At 37.8% G+C, this 14,733-nt stretch overlaps 1 protein-coding gene across 4 annotated transcripts in view; it reads right to left on the reverse strand.

Annotated features, from left to right (window-relative positions):
* ATP2B1 (ATPase plasma membrane Ca2+ transporting 1) overlaps nt 1-14,733 on the reverse strand; it is a 132,703-nt gene that overhangs the window by 96,792 nt on the left and 21,178 nt on the right. The gene's annotated exons all lie outside the window — the stretch shown is intronic.

Raw genomic sequence — 14,733 nt, forward strand, 5'->3', positions numbered from 1 at the left:
GCTTGTACCTGAAAGCAGCATTACTATTCATTCTTTTAAAGATATTATTCTGAACTTTGAGAATATCTGTGTTCTTCCTTTATTAACAGTAAGACGAAGGAGCACATCTTTCGCCCATAGAGTGGAGTGTGTGGTCTGGCACAAGGTGGGCACTTGAACGTTTGCTAAATGAACAAACGGCACTATTTAACCATAATGCTAGAAGAACCATGCAAATATAAAATTTGTACCCTCCCCAATATTGCTGTTATGTAACTCAAAACTGAAGCAATGAAGTTTTTACTACATGCCAGAGAAGTGGCCCTCACAACTCAAGATCATAATTATGAAAATACTTCACATGATTCAACCATTAGTTACCACTATAATAAAACAGGTAAGAAAAGGGTCCTCTCCAGGCTGCCCCAGAATCCATTTCTTCTAGTGGTAGGTGTGCTGCTGCTTTTTTAACTTAAAGCCCTAACTAACCAGAACTTATCTTTAGGTATAATTACTTCAGAAAAAAAAAATGATAAAAGGTTCTTGGAAAACACTGCTACTTAAAGAATACTTAAATCTATTTAGGCCAGAAAATTGTTTTTACAACCTCAGAGACCTATTGTCATCAAAATATTTCCTCCGTGGAGGGAGAGGGTAATTAGTAGAAAGGTGTTAGCTTTGAAGGCAGCTGAACCTGTTGTATGCAGGTGACCAGTACACCAGTTAAGTGAAACACAAACTGGAAGCTGGGGGTGGGCATTGTGATAGGGAAAGAAGTACATGTAGGGAGAAACTTCCAATTTCCTCTTCCACTGCAGGTTCTGCAAAGACAAATTAAAGGGCTAAAACCCAAGGTTTTCGATTTACTCTCAACAATAAATATTTCCTGATTTCACCTTGGATGTACAGAACCATATAAGGCACTGCAAAAGAATTACAGACACGGTTTACACAGCTGATGGTTGGCAGAATTACTGATGACAGATCTTGTAAGACCTTGTGCAGCAGCATCAGATTTAAGTGCAGTTAAAAATTACAATGTTCTCCTTGAACAAACGTATGGACACCAAGGGGGGAAAGTGGCAGGGGGTGGTGGTGGTGGTGGGGTGAATTGGGAGATTGGGATTGACATGTATACACTGATGTGTATAAAACAGATAACTAATAAGAACCTGCTGTATAAAAAAATAAAATAAAATTCAAAAAAATATAAAATAAAAATTAAAATGTTCTCCTAGAAAAGATCTGAAAAATAAGCATTTGCTATATTTCAATTTCTAAATGAGAAGAGTGTTTCTACTATTGCTGTTTTTGTAGATATTATTTACATTAAAAGGATAACAAAGTGGTATGCAAAGTCTGGGGAATATCAAGTCTCCACTAGTGAAGACACCACTTTTACTTATCTGAGGGTACAAAAACTGCAAGTAGATGCAGCTTATTCATTTGATAGCTGTTGCCACTTCACATAAAACAAAATTTTCCAGCTCTCACAGTTTTACAAGATAATTACCCTTCTAAATACACATTTTTAAAACAATTATAATTCCCAGATTTACAAAGCAGCCATTAATTATTATTACTATTGTTATTACTACAGAACACAAACAAAAGAAAAAGTATCCTTTTTTACGGTTTCAAATCACTGTTCTCTCCTTAGAAGAAAAAGTCTGTAGGAAACAGTATCCACTATGGATCAAAAATTTTTTAAGTCTTTCTCAAAAACAAAAATCAACAACCACCCCGCCAAAAAACCAATCACAGTGCTAGTCTGAAAAGTCCTTCACAATTTTGACTATTAACAATACCTCTTATAACCAACAGTGCCAGGAAAGCAACACAAGGAACAGCAGACGGACGCTTTCTTTTATCACTGCCAAATGATACTGAATACAGACCCTGCAGGATATTAAACACCTTGTATTTTTCATGGATCCAGGGTCCAGCTTTTGAGATACTCCTATGCAAAGCCCAGCTGTTTTGAGTGATTTATCCACAGGAGTTTAATTTCAATTGTGCGCTGGTAAGTGGGAAGCAGTGATTATACCCTCCCCAAATCTTTCTAGTACACTAATGAACATTTTAAGAAATAGTTTCCAACGGAGATTAATTTGTCCTTCAAATATTCTCCTCCTAACTCACTAATGGCAATATCTGATTCACCATCTTTTAAATGCAAGAACACAGGACCAAGCTTATAATGACACTTGTGCTTTATTCATTTGAACACCGAAAATGACACAGAGCAAGTGTACTCTCTTGTGTGTCCTCCCCTACCATCTTCAAAGGAAAACTGTACTGGAAATAAAACCAGTTACACTTCCTTGAAAACACATCACCAGGTTCCTTCACCTCTTTTTGCTTTTGCTTATTTCTGCTGGTACCAAACCGCACCAGTGTTCATTTCTTCTTCTCTATAGTCCCAGAAAATCAGGTGTGGCTATTCTTAAGCTCACCAGTAGTAGCCTATCAATTAAATTATAGGTTCATCCTGTCTAATGTTTTTCATCAAAAACCTAAAGGTAGACATAAAAGACATACAATTTTCAAATGCCACAACTAGGGGAGATCTCATATACCAGATGGCAGGCTACATGTTCAATAAGTGGGACAAAAAAGGAGTAAGATGAAATATTATCAATACTAACCCCTGCATTGAGATTTTCTAATGGGGGCGGGGGAAGCCGTAAGTACAGAATGTGGAAGTCTTCAAAAAGATTAGTAGGAGTTTTAGTTTGCTACAACCAAAGCCTGCCTGCATTAACACTATACTAAATCAGAAAAGAAGGCACCAGTGATCTTCAAAGTCTTCTGAAAATTTCTCTGAATAGGTCTTTGATAGTACGGAAACTTGGCCAGTTAGTTTTAAAAGCACTTGATTATATATTCATGGGGGTTGGGGTGGGGGGGTGAGTGTAAGACTTGAAAGCACAAAGAGAATCTGAGCTCCCTTTCTGTGTGGGTCAACAGTTAAGGCAACTCCAGGGTGAAGTCACTTCCACAGAAATCTAAATTCAGATGCCTTTATGGGAAAGCACAAAAACCACCCTCTTATTTAAAAAAAAAAAAAAAAGATGAAACCATCCTCCTGGTATTCTGGTAATCAAATAAAAGTGCAAGTAGTGCAACTCTTCGTTACCTAATTCATGGAACTGAACAGTGAAAATTTATTTTAAAGAGGTAACTGATTATAGACAGCTTTCCAAGATATATTATTATGTGCTTATCCTTAATGCTGAAATGTTTCTCCTTTTAAAAAAACTTTACTCTTAAAACCCATGGATCAAATAGTCAGAGCAGGTAAGAGGCAACCCCCGCATGTCCAAGCTCAGCTGAATTAGTCCTTAACTTCCACCAAGAGGAGTGGAGTGGGGTGGGGGAATTACAACATTGTTCATATTTTATCAACAATGAAAGAGAATAGTAATTGAAATAAAAACCATACACACTGGCAAAAACTTCCATTCATTCCTCAAAATATGTCTATTGTGTGCTAGGCAATACTTCAGGGACCCAGGACTCGGTGGTGAACATGACCATGTTCCTGCCCTAATGAACCTTGAATTCTACTAACTATATGCCTCCTCCAACTATTTTCTAAGAATGATAAATACATGAAAGAAGGACAGCATGCAAGGAAGGGGCACTACTTCAGAGAGGATGAAGAGGAGTATTTGAGTGTCCTCAACAATGACAAGGAAGCAGCCTCAAGAAGATGTGAAGGAAGCAGCATTCCTGGTGGAGGAAACAGGAAGGGCCTAAAGTAGAAACAAGGTTGAAATGTTCTATCCAAAGGGATAGAAAGAAGGCCAATGTAGCTACTGCACAGTGCATGATGAGGTGAGGTGATGAGCTGGGAGAAGCCAGATATCGAGGGACTTCAGGCCATGACAAGGAGTCTGAACATTAATTACAAGGTGATATGGTCTGATTTGTACTTTAAGATTATTCTGGCTTCTATGAAAAATGGACCATGGCGCCAGGAAAGGGTATGGAACTGTAACTACATGTGTCCGTTTTTCTTATTAGGCAAGGAAATGAAAATCATAACATCTCCAAAAAAGTGGAGGAGTCAAGGACACTGCATCAAGCAAAATCACTAACCTACTAACTGCCCCTCCGCCTCCCAAAGAGTCTGTATGAAAGACTTTTAAACACTGACTGCAGCAGTGAATAATGAAGATAAACAGGATGACTTGTCACCAAAAAATAAAGGTGACTAACAAAGTGCCTTTTTTTTTTAAACCCCATGCTGTCAAACCACAGTGATTCCATAATAGGAATCAATCTCTTCATGGACAACAGAAGATTAAATTATGTGACTCTCGAAGTTTAAAAGGACTTTTTTGGGTTTTTTTTTTAAGTGGCCATTTGACCTCCATTTCATGTTTTCTTATAGTAGGTGGAGAGAGAAGAACTTGTCAGCGGATGGCATTCAGAGATGGCTAAAGATTAATAACAACGAGCCTGCTAATTAATAAGCTTTACTCCTTCTCACCTCTATAGTACTGTTATTCATGTTACTTCACCTTCCAAAATGGTTTCTTTGCTCCTCACATGAGACTTATGTGGTAAAGCCTGTTTAAAACTACTGCTGGGGAATCAGAAGTGGCAAGGATGGTGATCCACATAGTAAGATTTCATGCACCTTCTCCAATACATTTAAACAATAGAATAACAGCTTTAAGAACATGCCCTGTGGCCATGGGAAATAGGAAGCTATTTCACATCTGTCTTACTAACACAAATCAAGAGTTGCCTTAAGAAGGAACTGAACCTGTATACGGTCAGAGCTCAGTATCAGCTGTGCAAAAAGTCAAAATAGGGGCTTCCCTGGTGGCGCAGTGGTTGAGAGTCTGCCTGCCAATGCAGGGGACATGGGTTTGTGCCCCAGTCTGGGAAGATCCCACATGCCGCAGAGCGGCTGGGCCCGTGAGCCATGGCCGCTGAGCCTGCGTGTCCGGAGGCTGTGCTCCACAACGGGAGAGTCCACAACAGTGAGAGGCCACAACAGTGAGAGGCCCACGTACAAAAAAAAAAAAAAAAAAAGTCAAAATAAATTTGGTATAAATTCTTAAAATTTAAACAACTCTATAGAGGGATATTTGCAACCCCAAGGGCTCCTCATTTGCATATCTTTACACACTGTGCTGGTCAATGCGCTAGGCATCCATCAAAGTGCAATATTTTGTGAAATCAGGTAGTTTACAAGGAATCATATAAAGTACTTTTGTTCTTGAAGCAGCTAACCAGTAACACCTACATTTCCATTTTCCATTTCATACTGTCACTTCCATGCTTTCTGGCTTATGCCTCAACCCATCTCTTGGTTTATACACCTGAGAAGATCCAAAGCTGCTTAAGGCACTGAAAACATTCCTTGTTCCAGGCTCTCAGAAAAAAGTAAACATTACTGAACACCAGTTAGTAAACACTAACTTTCAAGCCAAGTTCACAAAAAGGCATTTGAATGGCAGGCATTAGCCAAAATTGCCTATACCCTGTTTTTGCAAGGCCTAAAGCTAAGAATGATTTTTAAAATAGTTTTAAAGGGTTTTAAAAAAAAAAAAAAAGAAAACGAATATGCAGCAAAGACTGTACGGGCTCTTGAAAGCCTAAAATAATTATTAATATCTGGCCCTTTACAGAAAAAGTTTGCTAGTCCCTGGTCTAAGGCAAGCAGTTCCCCAGCTAGCTCTGTATCCAAATAATCTACAGAGCTTTAAAAAAACATATAAAGTCCTAGGCTTCACTCCACACCAACAGAATCAGAGTCTCCAGGACTAGCATTTAAGAATCTTAATTTTAAAAAGCTCCTCTGGAACTTCTGAGTCAGGAGTATAATGCAGCCTGAATCCCAATCTCTCTCTCCTCTAAATACATAAAATCACAAAAACCGCAAATAAAACCACACATGACCTCCAATATTACTAGGAGACAGAACACCACAAATTTCAAAGTACCTGCAAGTGGAGAAATCAACACCAAAATCCAAAAGAGCTCCCACTGCCCTTGCAAACCTGTGGTAGCCTGACACAGGAGAAGGGACACTTAAAGAGAAGGGACCAGAGAACACAGATGACGCACAGACAAAATCACCCACAGAAGAGGGAAGTCCAACATCAAATGTCAAAATACCCAACACTGGAATTTGGTAGCTGACATCATCAGTGACACAGAAAGAGACTGAAAGACAAGAGCAACAAAAATGCAAGCTCAAACAAGCAGCACTTCTGGGGAAGAAGCAGATTAATAGAAAAGAGAGGTGTCCCTTAGAGGGACAGAAGTGAAGAAAGAAAATATAAGGATCCTGAAGAAACCAAAGAGAAAAAGACAAATTCCTGCCTAATTCCCTTCACTACTGCCATCATTCATTAAAAAAATGTCCTTTGCTATTTTGACGGAAGGCATTTATGAACTAAGAAGCTTGTCTACAAAATGCCTAGGAATAGGTGGGAAAAACCAAACTAATTCCATAAAGAGCTATTGGAGGAAGAAAACAGAAAATGTAAATCACATTCCAGCTAATGAACACTCTCCCCACAAAACAACAACACATACCAAAAACCATGAAACATCAGAAAATTGTGAAGCAATATTTCAAATTGAATTAAATACCCTCAAGCCAAGTATCTGAAGACATTAAAAACAAAACCAAAAATCACCTAGGACAAAACATTCAAAAGCTGAAATCAGAAATGAACAAAATTCTAGGAAGAAATGCAATAGGAATTGATCAATCTCAAAGAAGAAATCAAAGGGAAAAGGATGAAACCATTTCTGAAATTAAGAATAAATTACAAAATGCTCAGGAGAGATTGGATTTGAGTGAAAATCTAGTAAGAGACACTGAAGGCAGGAAAATAAGAGAATGAAAATAAGAAAGGAGTAAAAAGAGACAGAAGAGAGAGTGTATGAAATATAAGACATGCAAGAGATCCAACATTGTATAATTAGAGGCCTTTAAGAAAAGAAAAATGGAACAGAATATTTAAAACTATTGTTCAAGAAATCTTTCCAGAAATAAGAGAAAATCTAAACCAGCACCTTGAAAGGGTCCACTGTATACCTGGGAAAGCTGACCTGGAACAATCTACTTCAAGACACATCTTAGTAAAAACATCAAAACAAACAAACAAACAAAACCCATGAAAGACGATAGTGGAGCAGAGCAGCATTTTCAAGAAATTTAAGAATGTGGGAGCCAAGCTTTCCTTCAAATATTAAGTCTACCAAAGAAAACAGTTGTGAAGACACAAAAACCCAGAAATACAATGTACACATGCCCTTCCTGAAAAATTTACTAGAAGATGAACTTCATTCAACTAAGGGATCCTTGGGGAGTCTTCAGCGAAAAGTTTAAGGGTGAGCATTTAATACATTTAACTACAGAACTAAGACAAAGGTGGGAACATGGTTAAAAGAACGGAATGTACATGTTATACATGCTGACAAAGTAGACAGCATGCACTAAAATGACACAAGAGGAAATAACTATGCAGAGGAAACTTCAAAAAATAGATTGAAGACCTCTAGGTAAATAGATCTTAAAACCAAATGAAATGGATAATTTCTTAAGAAAATACGGCTTACCAAAACTGACCCCAGCAAAGATAAACAGAAAACATTACCAAAGAAAAACCTCCACAAAAGAGCACCAGGTTCAGAGGGTTTCACAGAGCAATTCTACCAAAAGTTTGAAGACCAGAGTCCCAATGCTACATAAATTGCTTCAGGGAATAGTAAATGAAACTTTCAAGTTCTTTATGAAGCAAATATAACATTGATATCTAAACCTAATATAGAATAAAACTGTAGACTAATATCACTTATGAAAATTGATGCTAATATTTTATTTAGGATTTCTGCAGACTCCAACACCACACTAAGGAAAAAATACACCACAATAAAGTGATATTTATACCAGGAATGCAATACTCCAATATCAGAAAATCTATTAGTTAGCAGAAATAAACAAATACTTAATAAACTTTGTCTATCTATATCTCAATCTTAAAGTCAGTCAATTAATGGGGAAATACTAGAGGCATTCAATATAAGGTCAAAAACAAGGAAAAAATGTTGTCATGTCCACTACTATTTAACATCATTCTGAAAGTATTAGCCAATGGATGAGAAAAAAGAAAACAACTGGAGCTATAAGAATCGGAAAAGAAAAACAATCTCTTTAGATGCCATGATAATATACCTGGAAGACCCTAAACTTCAGAACTAAGAGAATCAATGAAAACTAACTCAATAATAAAACAACTGAGTAAGGCACAAGGGTTAAAATTAACATGCAAAAATCAATGGCCTTTTCATATACAGCTAATAACCAATCAGAGATGTAATGGAAAATTTCATCACAATAGCAACCAACAAGATTAAAAATAACTTAGGAATAAATTTAACAAATGCTCAAAATCTATATTAAAAAAAATCCTGACACTTCTGAAAGACACAAATGCAGACTTGACCAAATGCAGACATTCTTTGTTCATGATTAGGACATCTCAACATCATCAAGCTGTCCATTTTCCCTAAGTCAATTTGTAAATGTAATGCAATCCAAATAAAAACAATGAGCTTTTTTTCTGGAACTAGACAAGTTGATCCTAAAGTTTATATGGAAAAATAAACACACAAGAATAGACAGGAAGCCACAGCAAAAGAAGAGCTATGATGGGGAGATTAGCCTTACTAGATATTAAAATGTACTGGAAAGTCCCTATGAATAAAAGAGTGTGGTACTGGTACATGAATAGACCAATGGACTAGAATACAAAGTTCAGAAATAGACCCAAATATATATTAAAAGTAGTATATGATAATGGTGGTAACTCAAACTACTTGAGAGTAATGAGAAGCAAAGATGGGCTTTTTCATAAACTGTATTGGGACAACTGACTATTTAGACATAGATAAAATCATATCTAAGCATTCCTCACACCACATAAGAATAAATTCACTAAAATATAAAAACAGTCCTTAAAAACAGGGAAAGATGTTCAATGTCACTTATAAGAAAAATGCAAATTAAATCTATGGTGAAATACCACCTCTCACCATACACAGTAACAAAAATTCAAAAGCTGGGAAATGTACTGTTTAGTGAGGCTTTGAGGAAACAATGCACCAGCAATGTATGCAAAATGTCATGCAGCAGTTGTAACACATAGTTGTAAATTTTTTGACATTACTCCCATGAAGAGGTGAAGTTCATGTCCCTACCCTTGAATCTGGACAGACTTGTGACTACCTCCCCCAACAGAGTACCACAGAAGCAATACTATGGGACTGGAAGCTAGGTCATAAAAGGTCCTGTAGCTTCTGTCTGGTTGTCTTGGAATGCTCACTCTCCTGATACGTATGCCTTCTCAGAACCCAGGCTGCCAATTCTGTCAAGAAGCCCAAGCTCACTGAGAGACCATGTTTACATATTCCGGTTGACAGTCTGAACTGAGCCCAATTTCAGCCATCTCAGTCCAGGCACCAGAGATAAGTAAAGAAGCTGCCATAGAATTCTAGTCCCCTAACCTTTCTAGTCACCTCCCAGCTATCTGAGACTTCCCGACAGAAGCTCGAGACAAGCCACTCTCATGTCCCCTACCTGTATTTCTGACCTAGAATCTAGAAGCATAATAAAAGAATTGTTACACGATTAAGCAGCAACAGATAACCAGAGCATGGCATATCCCTAACCTGACAATAGCTAATAAAACTACTATTAATTGACCCTTCACATCAGCAATCTCACCGGAATTTACTGTGAAGGTATATCTTAACAATATGAAAATACACATGCACGTTTGTTGCAGCATTATTTATAACTTCAAAATGCTGAAAACTACCTAAAATGTCCAAACATAGGAGAGTGGTTGCAGAGCACACACAGCAGAAAACCACAAAGCTATTAAAACAAAACAAAAAAAATACAAGAAAAAAGAGGAAGCCATGTATAAACCAATATGGAGAGATGTGCAGGGTATACGGAATAGGGGAAAAAGCAGAGTGCATACACCCCATTTTGTGTAAGAAAAGAGAAATAAGAAATGATACACAAGTCTGTGTATTTTTGAGAAAAGAAACATAGAAAGAATAAACCAGAAAAGAAAAAAATTAGCGACTTGCAAAAAGAACAGGGATGAGAGGGTAGAAGGGAAAAGGAAAAGGACCAAGTATTTTGATTATACATTTTTTATGTGTGGTTTTGACTTTTGGAAGCACATTAGTGTTCTACATATTCAAAATATAAAATTGAAACAAAACGGGTTGGGGCGAGAAGTTAAAAGAGAATACAACATAAGTAAATGAACCCAACTGTATTTCAAATGAATAAAATGACAACTCTGAAAGTGTATGGGGTGGGGGGGGCGATGCAAGTTAACTTTCAGACACAGTATTATTTTTACTACATTGCCTTCGCCTAGAGGAAAAGAGACTGTAAACAAGTCTTAAATTTCTCTTAGTACCTCTGTCTGTCAGTGTGGCATGGATGTAGACATTCTCAAAGGAAGTGTTAATGTGGGGAGCTACAGTTTTCACTGTGGAAGTAGAGAGAGACCAAAAAAATGGAATGGGGGACAAAGAAGAGCCCTGTGGGCTGGACTAGTATGGGAGCTATCAGTATGAATTCACAATTTCATATATTTTTTATGTATGTGAAACATATATACACACATACACATGTCTATACACATCTTAAAATACAAGAATTTCTAAGGATGAGGGGAAAAAATGACTTAGGGCTATTTCAATACCCAGCTAAAATCAGCCACACCAAGAGCAGTATTTTATAAGAAAAATTGGGTTATTTTGGAGCATTTAACACAGAGCTTTACGTTCACACTGTAAAATTTAATCTTCTCTCTTGGTCCGTCTGAGACTGGGTGAGGAAAGGGAATTTGGCCTCTCTCCCTCTTGCCTGCTACTCCATATTAATATAGTGGGGACTCCCAGATCTCAGGCTAGTATAGTACTAGTGATTTAACTTCATTTTTGGATTTTGTTGACCAACTGTTTTTTTGCAGTACGCGGGCCTCTCACTGCCGTGGCCTCCCCCGCCGCGGAGCAGAGGCTCCGGATGCGCAGGCTCAGCGGCCATGGCTCACGGGCCCAGGCGCCCCGCGGCACGTGGGATCCTCCCGGACCGGGGCACGAACCCGCTCCCCCTGCATCAGCAGGCGGACTCCCAGCCGCTGCGCCACTAGGGAAGCCCCGACCAACTGTTTATAGTTCTATTTCTATGAGAAAATTTGTTTCAAGTTCTAAATCAACAAAAATGAACCTCTGAAGTACAACCCAATTTTATTCACTGCCTACACTTCAACCCAAAAGTCTGTTTAAACTAAATAAACATTAAATTCTAACCATCAGGCACCACTCTACCTAATTTGTATTTTTCACTATAGCACCTGCCTTTGCCCTCTTTTCTTGGGATAGTCTTTAAATTCACAGATGCAATTTAACAGTTAGGATGATCAGGGAATGCCTCACCAAGAGGGGGACAGTTCAGCAAAGATTTGAAGGATGTGATAAATATTCTGGGAATTAAATTCCTTAATAACCAAGTCTAGAGTCAATTTTCCTCCCATAACAGACAACAGAAGTGCTTGCTTTCAACATCCAATCAAATGTCTCTTTAACTTACTGAGAACAAACATGATAGCCAGTGAGCAGACCAATATTTCCTCGACACTCCCAGTACATCTTCTATTTCCCACTGCAGTCTATCTCATCCCTCCCTTCCCCAAGGAGAGAGTTCCTTGGGGGGCTCTCAGGGGCATTCTTCAGCAACTTCTCTCAATTCAAATGGGAAATACAATATCAGTGATTCTCAATGCATGGTCTGCAGACCAGCAGCTTCAGCATACCTTGGAGCTTGTTAGAAATGCAAATTCTCAAACCCACTCCAGACCTATTAAATCAGAAACTCTGTGGGTGGGACCCAGCAATGTGTTTTTAACAAGCCTCCAGGTGATTCTGATGCATGCTAAAATTTGAGAACCATGTTCTAGTTGACTAAAATTACACTTCAGAGAGTGAATTTCTTTGCTTTCCCTATTATGGACTGAACTGTATCTCCTCAGAGTTCTTATGTGGAAGCCCTAACCCAAAAGGTGACTGTCTTTGGAGACAGGGCTTTTTAAAGAGGTAATTAGGGTTAAATGAGATCATAAAGATGGGGCCCAATCCAGTAGAATTGGTGTCCTTATAAGAGGAAGAGAAGCCAGAGGTGCACAAAAGAGAAAAAGCCAGATAAGGACACAGCAAGGCAGCCTTCTACAAGCCTAGAAAAGAGGCCTCAGGAGAAAACTAAACTTGCCAACACCTCGATCTGTGAGACTTCCAGCATCCAGAACTGTGAGAAAAATTAACTTCTGCTGTTTAAGCCAAGCAGCCTGTGGTTACTTTGTCACGGTGGTCCTAGAAGACTAATACATTCCCTTTTACCTCAAGCAATATTTAATTTTGATATTTTTCTTTAGGTATCAATGAAAATACTGGCCACTGTTAAAAAAAACTGTCTGAAGTTCCCTTAGGCAACTGTAAAACTCGTTCTTCGAGTCAATATTCCACGCTTTTTAGATGATAAAAGAAGGGTTATCTTATACCCCAGGTCCCTGGGAAGATAAACCAGAAGCATATGCAGCTTAACCTGTTAGAAGTCTATTTCCAAGTACAAAATGGTGCTGCTTCCAATATCTACAATCTATCCTAATTTGACTTTGGTCCACTCTTGTCTAAGCAAAGACTAGATCCCTTTCTCAAATTCTTGTTCCCTATTTTCCCCTACTACAAGAAAGCCAGATAATATGCTTTTGAGCACACTCACTTTCAGTTCAGTTCGTAGTTAAGGATTTTAAAATCGCAACTGTATTTCCCTTTATCCAGTCTACACTGAATAAAATGTGATAATGCAGCACACCACTAAACCTTCCAAAAACTCTAAAAGGAAATTTTAGCAAAAATAGTGCTACACTGAGTACACTCTTCATTAAGAAATATTAACATGTAATCACTAATAGCCAAGCAATCATATTCATCAACAGCCTAACCAGCCTGAGAGCACCCTCTAGACACAGGTTATTTGCACATGCTTCACTATGCCTCCATCAGTGCACAGCATATTTATGTTCAATCTCAACACAAAACTACATGATTGGGAAGAGTGTCATATTTCAAGTGGTGTGTGTGTGCATGCACAGACACACACAGCAAATATGCTTAGCTAAACTGACAGTTAAGTGGCCACAGTGGCCACATACACACTAAGAGAAAACAACTGGGTATTAATCCAAATAAAAATAGGATTCTGTCTCTACCATATATCCATAATTAACATATTACTCTTATGGAGTTACTTATGTTTTCTAAAAAAACAAATGATTAGCCTCTCCCAACTTATTAGGCAGTAAGGTCAAGAAAGTGGCCAATCTAACCACCTAGTCCCTTCCCCATTTAAGTAACAATGACAGTATCATTCTCCCATAAAGATGCTACCACACACAATACCTTTAAAAAATGTAACTACTTAGAATTTACCCTGAATAGTTATTGATTAGAAACATTGTGTTCCAATTTAAAGAGGCAGTCAAGTTTATAAGTGAGATCCATCTTTAAAACATTCTAAAAATATCCTTAGGAAAGTATAAATTTGGATCATTCTTCCTCTTACTGTACATCATCTGATGAAGAACTGATGGTAAAAATTGTAAAACTGGGGCATCTGAATAAAAGAAACATTAAGTTTTAACCATGTTTGCTGAGAAAGAAAAACACTAATTTGGGGGGATAAGTTCAACAAGGGATTCAAATAAAAGTTACTCACCCAGTGATTTTAGTTGCTAGATTTTACAAGTTAGAATAACATCTGCGTTTTCAATGTTTAAATCAAACCAAATATGCTTCACATATCTGAAAACCAGTGAAAGATGTCAAAATAAGAAGGCAAAACTCATACAGTACATGCAAGATCATCTTTTCCATCAATTCAGTCACATGCAGAATACTAACTCAGATGTTTAAAAAAAGAAAAAAGCCCAAGAATATATAAGAACACTCTCCTCCAAGTGAGAAGAGGAAAACCAGGACCATAGTGCTGACCAACTGAGAACTCCTTATAAGCACCCAAAGGCATCTACCTCACAAATGAGACATCATTCCAGAATAAGGTCCTTGGTAGGCATCTAACCCAAGATGATGTTGGGGTCTTCAGCCAAGATTTTTGTCTGTTCAGTCTACCAGGGGATGAATTTATAACACTTCCTTTCATACAAACACTGAGGTCTCATCGGTATTACTCTTCATTATTGAGGGTAACTGAGTGAACTATAAAGGAACAGTTAACACTTATCAGTTGCATAGATGTTTTGGTTATAAAATATCTGGAGACACTAGTTTTTGCACAACTATTACAAACTGCAGAGCAGGGGAGTAAACTTCAGGGATCAGGCATCAGAGTTCTAGCTCTAGATTACACATGTTAATGAAGCCATTTTATCCTAAACCTTGCTCACTGAGCAGCAACTGCTTACAATAAATAAATGGAAAGACAATAAATTTCCATTTATACAGGACAGAGACTACCTGCTTTAACCAAAATTATCCGGCACCTAGAATAGTACCTGAAGCTATACCAGAGACAACAAAAAGCTGGCACTCAAATATTTCGCTGAAGGGATACTATATCTGTCAAAGTTCAAGAGAACTAAACACCTAACAGTGGAATGAGCACTAAGATGGGATTCT

The sequence above is a fragment of the Aethalodelphis obliquidens genome, unplaced genomic scaffold (genome assembly GCF_003676395.1).
Source record: "Aethalodelphis obliquidens isolate GAN/ISIS:26980383/991018 unplaced genomic scaffold, ASM367639v1 scaffold8, whole genome shotgun sequence".
Taxonomy (NCBI): domain Eukaryota; kingdom Metazoa; phylum Chordata; class Mammalia; order Artiodactyla; family Delphinidae; genus Aethalodelphis; species Aethalodelphis obliquidens.